The sequence below is a fragment of the Lissotriton helveticus genome, chromosome 10 (assembly GCF_964261635.1).
Source record: "Lissotriton helveticus chromosome 10, aLisHel1.1, whole genome shotgun sequence".
Taxonomy (NCBI): Eukaryota; Metazoa; Chordata; class Amphibia; order Caudata; family Salamandridae; genus Lissotriton; species Lissotriton helveticus.
In genome coordinates, this window is record NC_136071.1 from 16,157,142 (window position 1) to 16,171,835 (window position 14,694).

A 14,694-nucleotide genomic window follows, 5' to 3' on the forward strand; every position below is an offset into this window, starting at 1 on the left:
CGCACGTTCACCCTGAAGGGTATCTTGACGCTGACTAGCAGATGTTTGTTGTTACCCAACTCAATGGCACTTATTTTATCAGCCTCAGAAGGATGAAAGGTTGAGTGGACCTGCCGGTATTTGAACCTGTGACCATGAGGTCAAAGACATGCCTCTACCGTGGACGCATTAGTCCACTAAGCCACCAGACCCGGCTATGCACCTTAAACATATATACACATGTATGTGTAGGTACATGTGTGCATTTACGTATAGAACATATATACTTACTTACCTTTCTAAATTGCGTCCATGATACTTGGTGCGATCGAGACTCCTGCCTCAATATTCCAAGGGTCACCCACATAGTAGTAGTGGCTGTGGGGTCTGTGCGTAAAGTCTGGGACGCGGGTCTGTGTCTGCCATCAGACTGTGTGTGTGGCCCTGTCAGCGTTCCTGAGGCAATCACCTTTCAGGTAAGTGTAATGTAAGGAGTCTGCGCGCACCTGGGGGCACTTAGAAAGTTGTGGGGTCGGCTTTGCTTATGGAGAGGAGAAGGTTGGGTCCTTGAATGCAGCTCTCAGCCTGTTTCTGGTGAGTAGCCCCGAAAGGCTGGGGGCTTGGAGCTCATTCTGTGTCTGCTAATGATTCACAGAACTAACTTAAGACAAAATCCTAAACTTACTACCATTTCGGTATTTACAGAAGGCACTTACTCATTTTGGTATTCACAGAAGGCACTTACTCATTTTGGTATTCACAGAAGGCACTTACTAATTTTGGTATTCACAGAAGGCACTTACTCATGTTGGTATTCACAGAAGGCACTTACTCATTTTGGTATTCACAGAAGGCACTTACTTATTTTGGTATTCACAGAAGGCACTTACTCATTTTGGTATTCACAGAAGGCACTTACTCATTTCAGTAGTTACAGAAGGCACTTACTCATTTTAGTATTCACAGAAGGCACTTACTCATTTTGGTATTCACAGAAGGCACTTACTCATTTCAGTAGTTACAGAAGGCACTTACTCATTTTAGTATTCACAGAAGGCACTTACTCATTTTGGTATTCACAGAAGGCACTTACTCATTTTGGTATTCACAGAAGGCACTTACTAATTTTGGTATTCACAGAAGGCACTTACTCATTTTGGTATTCACAGAAGGCACTTACTCATTTTGGTATTCACAGAAGGCACTTACTCATTTCAGTAGTTACAGAAGGCACTTACTCATTTTAGTATTCACAGAAGGCACTTACTCATTTTGGTATTCACAGAAGGCACTTACTCATTTTGGTATTCACAGAAGGCACTTACTAATTTTGGTATTCACAGAAGGCACTTACTCATTTTGGTATTCACAGAAGGCACTTACTCATTTTGGTATTCACAGAAGGCCCTTACTCATTTTGGTATTCACAGAAGGCACTTACTAATTTTGGTATTCACAGAAGGCACTTACTCATTTCGGTATTCACAGAAGTTAGGAGTCCTAACTTTAGGACTCCTAAATTCCTTCTGTGAATACCGAACGTCTTGAAGTTAGGATTTTTCTCAGTTTAGGAGTAGTAAAGTAAGGACTCCTAACTTCTGTGAATACCGAAATGAGTAAGTGCCTTCTGTGAATACCGAAATGAGTAAGTGCCTTCTGTGAATACCAAAATGAGTAAGTGCCTTCTGTGAATACCAAAATGAGTAAGTGCCTTCTGTGAATACCAAAATGAGTAAGTGCCTTCTGTGAATACCAAATGGTAGTAAGTTTAGGATTTTGCCTTAAGTTAGTTCTGTGAATCGGGCGCCATGTTCAGAGCCCCGCAGGGGGCCTCAGTTCTCTTCCAAGGATCCGCTTCTCCTGTGGTCTCACCGTCTCTTTCTTTCTGCAGGACTCCTCGGTGCAGTGGACACACGCGGTGCGCTAGGCCCTGACCGGATCTGAGCACCCGCCTCCTTCTCCGCCCCCCGCCCCCCCAGAGAAGAAGGAAAAACACCTCGCCCATGGATTGGTTCCTGCACCCAGATCCGATGCATCCATGAACGGGACCCCGCGAGACCCTCCCCCCACACCCACAGTAGGACGAACCCCACGATGTCCCAATCATAAGCAGGTATGTGGGGGGGCATGAACGGATTGTGTGTTTACTATTGTGTGATCCAGGAAGTGCCTGCTTGGGCAGGGCAGTGCTAAAGGCCACAGGGCCAGGCGCGGTGATAGGGCAGAATGGACAGTGGGCGTCCAGGTTCATAGGGTTTCCAGAGGACTTGTCCTCAGAAGGCCAGGAAGGTGCAACACTTGCTTGTCTTTCAGAGGTATACCTGATATGTGACTGACTCTGCCCCAGCTCTACCAGCCTGCCACGGATACCTTCTTTCCTGCAGTGGGTTTTGTCTGATTTCCTTGGAGGTCTCCCTAAGACAGAAGTCTTCAAACTTGTCTTTGCCATGGGGAAACATCCTTTACGACGCAACTTTTACCACGCAGTGCCTTTACAACTCAGGTTTTTCAACGCAAGTCATTACAACGAATTGCGCTGGGAGGCGCTCTAGGATAGGTAATAGTTTAATTTACTATCCAACACCTTCCCTACTATCCACGGGGACTGGAGTTGGAATAGTAAATTAAACTATTCACTATCCAGCACCCCCCAACGCAAGTCGTTGTAACGACTTGCGTTGAAAAACCTGCGTTGTAAAAGCATGCGTGGTAAAAGCATGCGTTGTAACAACGTACATCCTTGCCATGCCCTCCTCCTCACTAAAACATTTTCAAGTCAGGCCCCCTCTAATAATTAATGTTCTAGAAAGGAATTAGAAGGGGGGGCGGCAGAGGGTGGGGCTTAATAAATCATGTCAGGGTTACCTTTTATTTAGTCCGTAATCCACACAGTGTGAACATTATAATAACTGGAATGTATAAAGACAAAAGAAAAGCTGAACACAAATATTCAATAGTACTTTAATTTTGATAAATAAAATACAAAGAATAAAATATAAACATAGTATGCTACCCCTTGGCTTCGCTTTCATCCCTGGGCCAGTTCTCCAAAGCTCTAACGAATGACCCACAGACTTTTTATAGTTATGTTATGGTCTGCAATTTCTAAGCGCTGCAAATAACAGATGTTTAAAAAAGCCCATGTACCTCGTACTCCATTCACCCGTCATAAAAACCATGGCGCTGCGGCCTGTAATCCTTCTTACTACCCGAGGCAGTGCTCCGAGGCCCCCAATGTCTCTCGCAAAGCGCCTTTAGAATATGTCCAGTATAGAAGCACTGCAAACAAAGAGAGGCCATGGTGAAGCAAGGGTGCCAGGGGCCCTTATGCAAGCAAGAACAAGGTCCCATCCCTTTGTTTGGAAGTAAAAATGAGTTATAACGGGGGTGCAGTTTGTTGGGGGGACATTGGAATAAAAAGAGACGAGACTTCTCTTGGCAATGCAAAAGTATGTTTGGTTACTACGGTTGAGAGATCAGTCACCTCTGTGGAGCTGAACAAGCTGATCTCAAATTGCTGCCCACAGGCACCTGTTTATATAGTTGAAAAACTGCTGATATTACAATTATCACAAAAGCCAGTAAGAAGTCAAAACAGATTCAAAAGTTAATAAGATACTTTTACAAAAATATCACTTCACCTGTGTCCTTTAAACTCGTAACCTTTTCTCCACATTCTCTTTATCATAGTTATAACAAAGCTTTAATGAAAAATTAACTCTTTTCCACATGTGTTGGTATATATTGCTCTGCTCCCAAGACTTGTTATCTGACTCTATACATTCAAACTAAAGTTTCCTTTGAACAACATTTTCTAGTCAAGTTTCAATTTAGCAACAGGAATGAAAGACGTCCATTGGGACTGAGATCGTAAACTCTTCAAGGCTTGTTAAAAACATGTTTTTCCATTTAACATAAACTTGGTGAACTAGTGTTCTGTTTTCCAGTGAACTCTGACCTATGTTGCATCTTTAGGAAACCAATGCATATATGTCTCTTTTAACACATATCACTCTGTATCGCTCTCTACTGATGTCTGCTGTAGCACAGTTCCTTCATATTTTATTTTATCCTTAACAAGTGGGGCCTATAATGCCCTTTACCCTGGTTCTAGTACACCTGCTACACTATTGATAGGCACACCTCTTGACAGATGTAAACAATAAAGCTCTGGTGCCTGGAGGTCCCCTTCAGGCTGTTGTGCTTTCCCTTGATTATCTTGCTTTATATAGTGCTACATATTGTCTGCAATTTCTAAACACTGCAAACAACAGGCGTTAAAAAAAGCCACTGCTACATAGTGCTACATACCACCTGCCATTTGGAAGCGCTGTAAATATTAGATGCTAAAACAGAGCACCCTGAATCTCTCCTGCTCTCTTGGGGAGTTTGTGTGAAGTCCCAACAGGGTTTCCCTCTGCCTTTCAGGAAGACTAAGGGCCATATGTATCAAACAAAATTGCATTCGCAAACGCCGAAATTAGCAGACTTTCGGCGTTTGCTAATGACATTTTGCCAAATGGTATGTATTAAGGCAAAATAAGGAATCCCAACATTTGTGATTCCTTATTCTGCAATTGCATGTAAGGAATCGCACATTTTTCGATTTTTTTAAATGCAATGTAAGAAGCATAAAAAAATGCAAATTGGCCTTAAGGAAGCGTAAATTACCACCAACTTTAAGTTGGTGGTAATTTGCGAATTCCTTGAAAAATGCACATTTTTGCATTTTTCAAAGTGCCATGTGATGCACATACATGCCCTTAGGGCATGCATGTATGTGTGCCACATGTGCACCCATGCTAATTTCAGGGGTGCAACAGGGTATCCTTTGGACACCCTACACCCTTGAAATGATTCTCAATTTGCGATTCTCCTGGCCCATAGAAATGAATGGGAAAGTATTCCTTAATTGCGATTCGCAATTTGCTAATCGCAATTAAGGAATACTAAGAAATCGCTAAAAAATTGCGCTTTTGTACATACATCCCTATTTGCGATTCTCAAATAGCGATTTCTAAAAAATCGCTATTTGAGCATCGGAAATGAGGTTGTTGATACATATGGCCCTATAGGCCTTGATCATAGCACCCCTCCCCTGGGCCAGTGTCCAGAAGAGCGCTGGACACAGAGCTGCCCTGCTACAGGCACCGTTACGATACGGCCAGTATTTTAATTCAGTGGCTGGTATTATGTTTTGTGAAAACAGGTACAAGAATTGTATGTTTCCACTTTGTCAATGTGAACATAAAAACAGTGGAAGAAAGCACCTCTTGGACGCTATTTGAGCATCCAGTCCACCCGTCCATTATTACTAGCAGGAGCAGCGGCGGAAGTGACCTGCTAAACAAAACTTCATAGCGATTTTAAGTCATTCTTATTAGAAACCCATCTGTCCTGTTCTCAACTCTTAAACCTTGAACCTGGACTTCTTCTCTTAGAAAGATCAAAAATGTGGCCGCAGCCCAAGGCTTCATCCACTCATCAACCCCCTCCTTGTCTTTTCTTCCTCTCTTAGTTTCAGCACCTCAGGTTGCATACAAAGATGGCGCGTAAGCCTCCCTCCTTCCAGACTGTTTTTATTGACATGCGCAGTGGTGCTTTATGCATCTTGCAGCCCATCCCCTGACCCTTTGGTCCAAGATGACACATAACTTCTCACTCCCCGGGGATGCATCCAAGGAGGACGTGGCCCACAGCGTGAAGACCTCTGCTTAAGATGATAGGAACAAGTACCTCATGATGACCAAAAGTCCAGCTGAACATCTGTATCCAAGGACCCCTTGAAGATGCAAACCTCATGTGAAGACCTCTGCTTAAGATGGTAGGTAAGGAGGACCACACGTCCAGCATTTGGAACCAACGAGAGTACCATCGTTGGACATTTGTATTCCAGGACCCCTGGAGGACACAACCCATGGTGAAAGACCTCTGCTTCAGATGATAGTTAAGCACAGCCACACGTCCAGCATTTGGAACCAAAGAGAGTAGCGTCGTTGGACATTTGTATTCCAGGACCCCTGGAGGACACAACCCATGGTGAAAGACCTCTGCTTCAGATGATAGTTAAGCACAGCCACAAGTCCAGCATTTGGAACCAAAGAGAGTAGCGTCGTTGGAAATGTTCACTTCCGCAATATTTCATGTTTGGTCTAAAGGGGATGAAGGTGCAGAAGGTCTGAAACAACCAATTCCTGTAAAGCGTTGAGCAGAAATGAAGGGTATACACCCTTTACAAAGAAACCTTTACAACGAACTACCATTACAACGCAACTTTTACAAGGCAAGCCATTACAACGCATAGCGTATCTAGGATAGGGAATAGGTTTAATGTACTATCCAACACCTTCCCTACTATCCACGGGGACTGGAGTTGGAATAGTAAATTAAACTATTCACTATCCAGCACCCATAAGCGCTATGCGTTGTAATGGTATGCGTTGTAAAACTTGCGATGTAAAGGTAGGCGGTGTAAAAGTATGCGTCGTAACGTCATACATCCGAAATGAAGATATCTCACTGTCAAAGACTGACCACACATGACATTGTAGTAAATGTCCTGAGTGGAACTTCCAAGAGAGTGACCCATGAGCCTAAGTATTCAGAGCTAAACCTCAAGACGCCGATAATTCCAAAACATCCCTGCTGGTTTGTCAGCCAGTTCCCTTCATGAAAGAAAAACTCCTGCTGTCCACAGCTGTCATTCTTCTTCACTTTGGGTTGCAGTCAGTCACAGCTCCCAGAGTTTGATGCGTCAGTCTGGACAGGTCACTCCCATCAGTGGCTGAGATCTTTGAACATAGGAGCAGCGCAGACATCTACTTGTCGGGACCGGTGGGACACTACGATGACCTGATTCATTGCAAATCATCTGCGTGGACTGCATTTGGCGATGCAGTGCACGAAACAAGATTAGTTTTATATATTTATATGTTTACTTACCATTAATTGGCCGTAATCCGTAGTTCACTACCCCCCCCCCATGCCCCTCCACCTCCCAATGTCAGTGCTTGGCAGCACTCCCACCACAGACCGCTACTGCCCAGGGCATGGGTATACCAGGGGTACCCCATGGGCTGAAACATGCGTTATGCCACCCATGGGACACCACTCAAACTGTAACTACAGGCCTGCCATTGCAGCCTGTGTAAGCTGGTGCTAGCACCACTTACGACAGATATAGATTTCCCTATATTTTCGGTCACTGCACTTATAACCTATAAGTCACCCCTAAACAGGACTTTCAATCCTGAAATAAGGGCGCTCAGTTCTAAGTGTGAGTGTACCCCTGCATGAGCAGCACACCCCTACAACCTTCGGTGTTCATTCTCCTGGGTTGTCAGTGCATCAGCCATTACGGTACATAGAGTGGCCATACGTCACTATGCAATGACCTTCTCTAAACGGGCTGTAACAAACCCTGTCATGTTTGGTGTCAAACATTTTGGAGTCATACCCCCATACCATAAATGGTGACAGTGTGGGTGGGATGATTCCATGCACTGTAAAGCTCGTTCGAGAGGCCCTCAGTGCTCCCGGCCGGTACCAGTCTTCAGGACACGGAGAGCACAACATGGATGATGCCGACCAGAGACACAATTCTTCCCTCCTGCTGTTGAGCCAAACTCGAGCAGGGGAAGGCAGAATAATAGGTATCCTATCACAGGGAGGTGTGACCACCTTCCAGGCAGGGCTTAGTGTATTGGGGCTGGAAAGAGGCACGTGCCAGCACCACTCAGTCTGCATTTGGTGCCCTCCTTGCTTAGTCCAGTTCAAACCGGCTCAGGGAGCCGCTGGCTCCTGCTCCGGCATGAAACTGTACAAAGGACTTGGGAGTATCCATCACACTGTCCGACCGCTCTCCAGAGGATACAGGTGCTCCTTTCAGTTGGCAGCATCACTCGGCAGGCCGAAGAATGGTCGTCGTCAAGAGCTTGTTTTCAACTTGGAAACCAGGAGGACAGCAGGGCTCCGAGAACAGAGGATGCGTGTTCACTCTGGGGGGGGAGCATAGCTTCGGCTTCACAGGTGAGGCACGCCGTTGTCTACTCTGCCACCCACAGTCCTGAGACTTAACTGGTCCCCAGTATCCACCAAGGAGGGAAAACTGGGTCCAGGAAGGCCTGAGGACTCTTGCTTCTGTCCATCAGTGTGGTCGGGGGATGCTTTCTTGCCTTCCACTGAACCATCACTTGTCTAAGCACTACGCAAGTTAGGAAGGGGTTAAACCGCAGCTGCTAAGATGTACAGCAAGCCCTCCAGGGACATTGGGCGTCTCCATTTCAATCCTATAATGACTGATTTTCCTGACCACTCTGCATGGGTCATTCACTTGCTCTCTGGGGCTTCTGCATTCACAACTGCAAGTCCCCCTGACCTAGGCTACTACCAGCCGCCACCTGATTCTGGTGCTGAGAGTGTTTACTGGCACCTCTAGGCACTATACACCCATGTTTATGGTCTTTCTGGTTTCTTTGGTGTAATAAAGAGCCCTGAATATTAGGCGTCAGACGTCTTGCGGTTCTTTCTCCATCCTTCATTACAAGACATAAATGACTCCAGTCGGGGTGTTACACTTCAAAAGTCATCTGTCCTTTTCTGTGGCACCTTCTTGTAGTCAAACTGTGCATACTTCACCTTACAGTTCTGTTGAAGGGGCTCAGAAGGCCTGTAATCCGTTGTCTCGATGGAGTGTCGCCTGTAGCCGGCTACCTCCGGGCCAGCTTTCATCTCAGATGAAGAGACAAGGGCGTTCTCTGCCTGTCTTCATCCCTAGGTGTGTCACGTCTGACAGAGTCTGTCTCTGATGCTGCCCCACAGAGACAGATGCTTCACACACATGTGCTGGGATAGACATCTTTACATGATGCAGTGTTTCATGCAATTTAGATTCAAAGAGCTGCAGAGCCAGCCTCTGCCTTGGGCCTGGTCCCCTCTCTCCTCTTCTTTGTCCCTTTGTCGCGTCACTTCCTGTCCCCCACATGCCCTTGCAGGAAGTGGGAGTTGCGCGCCTGTCTGGGATGCTCGTCATCCAAAACCTGTATTGCTGGCGTACCTGGCCCAATGACACCACAGCAGAGGTGCAACTAGAGCCAAATTTGGGGGGGGCTACTATAAATTTCGGGGGGGGGCTGAGTCTTCCAGCGATATGCAGAGTGGAGATGCAGGGACTCTTAAGAAGAGGTGAAAAAACAACAAAGCCTTATTAACACCTTCCGTGCTCATGACGAGTTCAGCTCGTCATGAGGCACGGCTCTCGGGTGCTCATGACGAGTTGTGCTCGTTATAAGCCGTGGAACGCTCACACGCGGGGATAATTCCCCCACTGTGCTGAACGTTCCATTAAACGGGCGCGGTCATGACGAGCTCACCACCGTCCTGCGTGACGAGATCAGCTCGTCACAAGCACCGTGGCGCTGTGCGCGCCCCCCCCCAGCACAACGGGGGAATTACCCCCACTGCGAAGGGGTTAACAAGCAAAAGGTCTTTTAAAGACTTGCGAATTACTCGGGTATATGTGTGTGCGCCCCAGAAGCTGTCTCAGCCGGGCTGACACACACAAGGGGGGGGGCTGAAGCCCTTTCAGCCCAATGGGTGTTGCGCACCTGCATCGCAGTGCCCACTCTGAAAGAAGGGCTGGACAGCCCCCTCCTGCGAAAGCACTAGGGCAGTGGGACGATGGGCAGTAAAGGGCAGGCATAGCAGCGAATGCACACTGCTTCTGCCGCCAGGCGCTGCCCTTAGGCTGCTCATACTAGACAGCAGGGTTCCCAGTTGTGCCAGCGAGGTGGTGCCTCACTGTTGGATCAATGTGGTGTTCAGGTCCTGGAGGCCGCTGGAGAAAATCCAAGCACTGAAAAAACAAATCCAAGTAGAGTGCATTGACTGAGCCCCTGCTCAGGGGGGGCTGCCTAAAATGGCCGCCGTTTGTTTACCACCAAGCGGCCATGTGATCAGGCAACAGGATGCAGCTACGGAGCATGCGCGGCACTTTGGCGCGCCCAGGTGCTGACTCAAGAGTCACTTCCTGTCCAGACCTGTGATGTTTGCGACAATTTAGTTTAAACGTGTACTGTTTTAACTGGAACTAAATTGTTCTGCATCAGAGATCTTAACAGAAAACAGCCGCACCGCTGTTATGAGTAGAGCAATGTTTCATTCACATGAAAAGGGGAATTTTCAGCCGAACCCAGGTAAAAAATACAGCAGTTATACCTGAGTTTTTCGAGTTGCGTCCATGCAGCTTTCATTATGAAAAGCTTGGTCAAATGTACCTGGTGAAAATTAGTGACCGGAATGAGGGAAAACATCAAATAACAGGGAATAACATGGAACTAGTTTAGAAAGAACAAACATCCAGTCTCAAAGTCACTCCCCGTTCACAAGTAATGAACTGGTACAGGGTAAGGAGCCCCGAAAGCTGGGACTGCTGATCCCCACGGCTTGGGTCATCTCGGTTGTAGTATCACCAATGCCCTGCCCGCGCCTCTTGTCCTGAGGGCCCAGAGTGGGTTTTTAGGTCGAGGCCTCGTCCGCACTGCTGTAAGCAGTGGTGGGCGGAGCCGAAGATTTAATGATGTCTAGTATGGGGGCTTGAACCTGCCCCTCTTCTCCATTGGCTGGCCTCGTAAATGCTGGCCAGCCATTGGAGGAGAGGGGCGTCACTCGGTTCTAGCCCCGACTTGAGCAGATTCGGAGGCGTTTTTCTCTAGTTATTTAAGCCCCGCCCCTTTTCTAGTGGTGGGCGTTACACCCTCCCTCTCGCCGAGGTCTCAGTCTATTCCTCCTGTAATGTACCTTTTGCTACCTCTTGTTTAGTTTTGTGCTCCTTTTCTACTTATTGGCTGAGAGAAAGAAAAACACGCCCCTCAATCCCAAACATTTTGGGTGTTTCTCCGAGCCATTTGTGAATGACCTCGGAGAAACATGGTGGTGTGGAACACTCCTCTCTTGCCTTCCGAGATCGTAAGGCAAGAGAGGAGAGCTCCACACCACCATGTTTCTCCGAGATCATTCACAAATGGCTCGGAGAAACGCCCGTCATTTTTGGTGGGGGGTGGGGCTAGCGTAACTGCGACGTGAAACTTTATGGGAAACTCTCCATGCTGCAGTTGTTTCCTTGCTCTCTAACTTGTTCCTTTTGACTGGTTGTAGCTGCTTCGTGCTACATGTTGGAATGTGTGTTGCAACAGAGGGGGTGCGAGCTGTGAGGTCCCCCGGTGTCTGCCAGCCTCAGGTGGAGCCCTCAGGGCCGGATGAAGACTCCTGCTTCCGGCGCCAGCACCCCCTTCCGGTGGCAGGCGTGCGGCATAACATTAAGACAGGGAAAAACACGATAAACGTAAATCCTCACTACAGGCCTCACCAGGGAGCTTGAGGTGGGGACGGTTCACGCCCGAGCTGCCACTTTCCTGGATTTTGGGGTAGCCCCCGCCCTCATATCCCCACTGGCTGCCACCTCTGTGGACTCCTCCATTGTCCCTTGAGGCCTTGCAATAGTGTTTTCTCAGACCCTCGCTGAAGCTGTGTGTGGGGCAGGTTGGCATGTCCACATTAAAGCGCCACATGTCTACTCATCAGCCCGTGCCACCCTATAGTGCCTTGCGAGGCTGGTGCGCTTATTGGCGCTTGCCACACACAGGCCTTCCACGCCGTGGTGTCTTGGACATAGCGCCCACGGTTACAGTCCCCATCATATAACGCAGGCCACAGACCGAGCTGTGTCTTGCTGCTGATACAATATTACAGCAGTCCTTCATTTGTAGACTTCGGGAGGCTGAAGGAGTGAGTTGGCCCTGCAGTTGTGCCCGTGCAGCACGGCTGGGCTCTGCTGTTCAGGAAGACTGTGTTTGCATTTATATGTATATATTTCACCCCACACCATAGAAGTGCAGAGGCACTGCTGCTGGTGTGAACGGCCGCACAATCGTGTTCTATATGCAGCCCCGGGCCACACTCTGCGCTCTGTGGCCTCAGGCGCTGTAATCCCGCAGCGCTTCGCAGGCCGAGCTGGAGTGACAGGAATGCGCTGCTCGGCTTCCGTCAGGGCGGTGCCTGAAGAGTATAGCGCCTCGGGTTACAGCTCTGCCACCCTCATGCTCGTCTTCTCCTGCACTCTCTCTCTCTCTCTCTCAATCTGTGCTTGTTCTCCACACCTCTGCTATCTCTCCATTCCTTGACCTAGAACCCACTTCCAGCTCTCTACCCCTGCCTGTTGTTTGCCCATGAGTGGGTTTTTTCTCCTGGACTTTTTCCTACTTATTTAATTCTATCCAGGATATTAATCAATGTATTTTCTACAAGGCGTACCTCCAGTTCCCCACCACCCCACCACCCCAGCGCTCATTCATTAACTCAGACCGGCACTTTATCTCCTCATCCGCTCCTCTTTGCCCCCCACCATCACCTCCACCCCCACCACCCTCGCCTCCACCCTTCATATCGCATCACAGCGCCCGCTCTTTCATCCTCTTTCAGATTTCTCCTTTCGCCTCCACGTACTCCCTCTGCCCTCTCTCCTTAAAGTGCACGCATCCCTCCTCACCCCCGGTTTCTGGAGTTCCCCTGTTCTCTACTTGTCCCTAGCTCTCTCCCCCGTCTTCCTTCCCTCTGATCTCGCTTCTCCGCACTCTTATCCTCTCCCTGCTCCCCTGGATGTATTCCTCTCTCCTGGTGTCGCTGCTGTTTCTTCTCCCTCTCACCCATCTGTTCTTTCCCTCTCTTCAGTCCTATCTCCGTTCTTTCTCCTAAACTCGCCTCAACCCCCTCTATATATTCTGCTCTGTCTGTACCCTCGCCCCTTCCATCTCCCCTTCACTTTCTCATGTCCCTCCGTCTGCCCTGTACCCATCCCTCAAGCCTTCCCTTCCCCCTCCCCTCTTCGCTGCTGCCCTCTGCTCCCCTCTTCTGTCTCTGTCTGCCCTCTCTTTTCCGGTCTGACCTGTCCCTCTCCCCCTCTGCTCACTGCCCCCACCCCCCGCTTTTGCAGTTTCCGTGCTCCCTCTTTCGCCTACTTTTTCTTCTCCTGCACCCACTCTCTCTCTCAATCTGTGCTTGTTCTCCACACCGCTGCTATCTCTCTATTCCTTGACCTAGAAGCCACTTCCGGCTCTCTACCCCAGCAGTTCTCGGGTCTTGCTTGCTCCCGCTGATCTACTGCTTATCAAAATATTAGTTTATCATCGGTTTATGAAACACTATAAACATAAAAAGCATATATTCTCAGTTTATCATAAAAATCGACATAATTTACAACTTTGCATAATAATTACCGACGCTTCTAAAATGAATGGCAATTTTACAGATAAGCCATCTTTCTCTATTCTTTCTCCGACTGGTCTGGTCGCCTCTGCTCGTCTTCCTCTCGTCTCTCACGTCTCAGTTCTTTCCCATCCCTCTCTGTCGCCTCTCGAATCACCCTCCTCCCGCCTGTCTGTTCCCTCTCCTCCGTCACTTGTCTGCCCTCCCTAGACATGAACTGCCTCCCCTCCTTCTCGCTGTGCTCTTTCCCTTCACTGGTGCTGCTTTCCTCCACCTCTGCCTGCTCTCCCTCTTCGCGCCGGCTCTCCTCCTGGGTTCTCTCCCTTCCCTCCACCCTCCTCCCCCGGCTCTCGCCGTGAGTGGGGGGCTCTGTGTGTGTGGGGGGGCTCTGTGTGTGTGGGGGGCTCTGTGTGTGGGGGGGTTCTGTGTGTGTGGGGCACTCTGTGTGTGTGTGGCTCTGTGTGTGTGGGGGGCTCTGTGTGTGGGGGGCTCTGTGTGTGTGTGTGGGGCTCTGTGTGTGTGTGTGGCTCTGTGTGTGTGTGTGTGTGGCTCTGTGTGTGTGTGTGTGTGTGTGGCTCTGTGTGTGTGTGTGTGTGGCTCTGTGGGTGTGTGTGTGTGTGTGTGGCTGTGTGTGTGTGTGTGGCTCTGTGTGTGTGTGTGTGGCTCTGTGTGTGTGTTTCTCTGTGTGTGTGTGTGTGTGTGTGTGGCTGTGTGTGTGTGTGTGGCTCTGTGGGTGTGTGTGTGTGTGTGTGGCTGTGTGTGTGTGTGTGGCTCTGTGTGTGTGTGTGTGGCTCTGTGTGTGTGTTTCTCTGTGTGTGTGTGTGTGTGTGTGTGTGTGGCTCTGTGTGTGTGGCACTGTGTGGATAGCTTTTTTTGTAGGTAGCTCTATGTGTGGGTGGCTCTGTCTGTGTGAGGGTGGCTCTGTGTGTGTGTGTGTGTGTGGCTCTGTGTGGGTGTAAATGCAATAGGTCATGCATATGCAAGCGATTAAGCTATTGGCATTGTAAATGACAATGCCCTTTATTTAACGATTAAGCTATTGGCAATGTAAATGACAATGCTATTTATTTATGATTTAAAATAAAAAATAAAAATGTCATGAGCAATGCCAATAGCTCTACCTTTAATAATGCCGAGACCATTGCATTGTAAATGCTTGTTTCTTCTCGGTGCCGCTGCGCATTGGAAAGATCTGCAAAAGGTAAACTTGTAGAGAAAAATTCTGCTTCATGGTCCAGCCTGGTTGGGTACTGTCAGTAATCTTATTTTGTGTTAACATTGACACCCCTATCTTGAATAAAACATTGCTTGGACAAGAATAAGTACGCCAAATACATTTTGCAATCTTTGTGATGTGCAAAAGTCGCAAACTTCAGAAAACTTTTGGGGTGAAAGAAAAAGACATTTGCACTACATCTGACCTGGTACCAACATGGGTGGGGGTTTGGCTTCATG

The 14,694-nt window shown here is 48.3% G+C and overlaps 1 protein-coding gene across 1 annotated transcript in view; it reads left to right on the plus strand.

The window, feature by feature from the left end:
- The window catches only part of ATP2B3 (ATPase plasma membrane Ca2+ transporting 3), a 633,319-nt gene that overhangs the window by 195,170 nt on the left and 423,455 nt on the right, over positions 1-14,694 (plus strand). Inside the window, exon 2 of the mRNA XM_078664571.1 lies at positions 1,871-2,092. The gene's annotated coding sequence lies outside the window, so the exon portion shown is untranslated. The remainder of the gene's footprint in view (positions 1-1,870; positions 2,093-14,694) is intronic.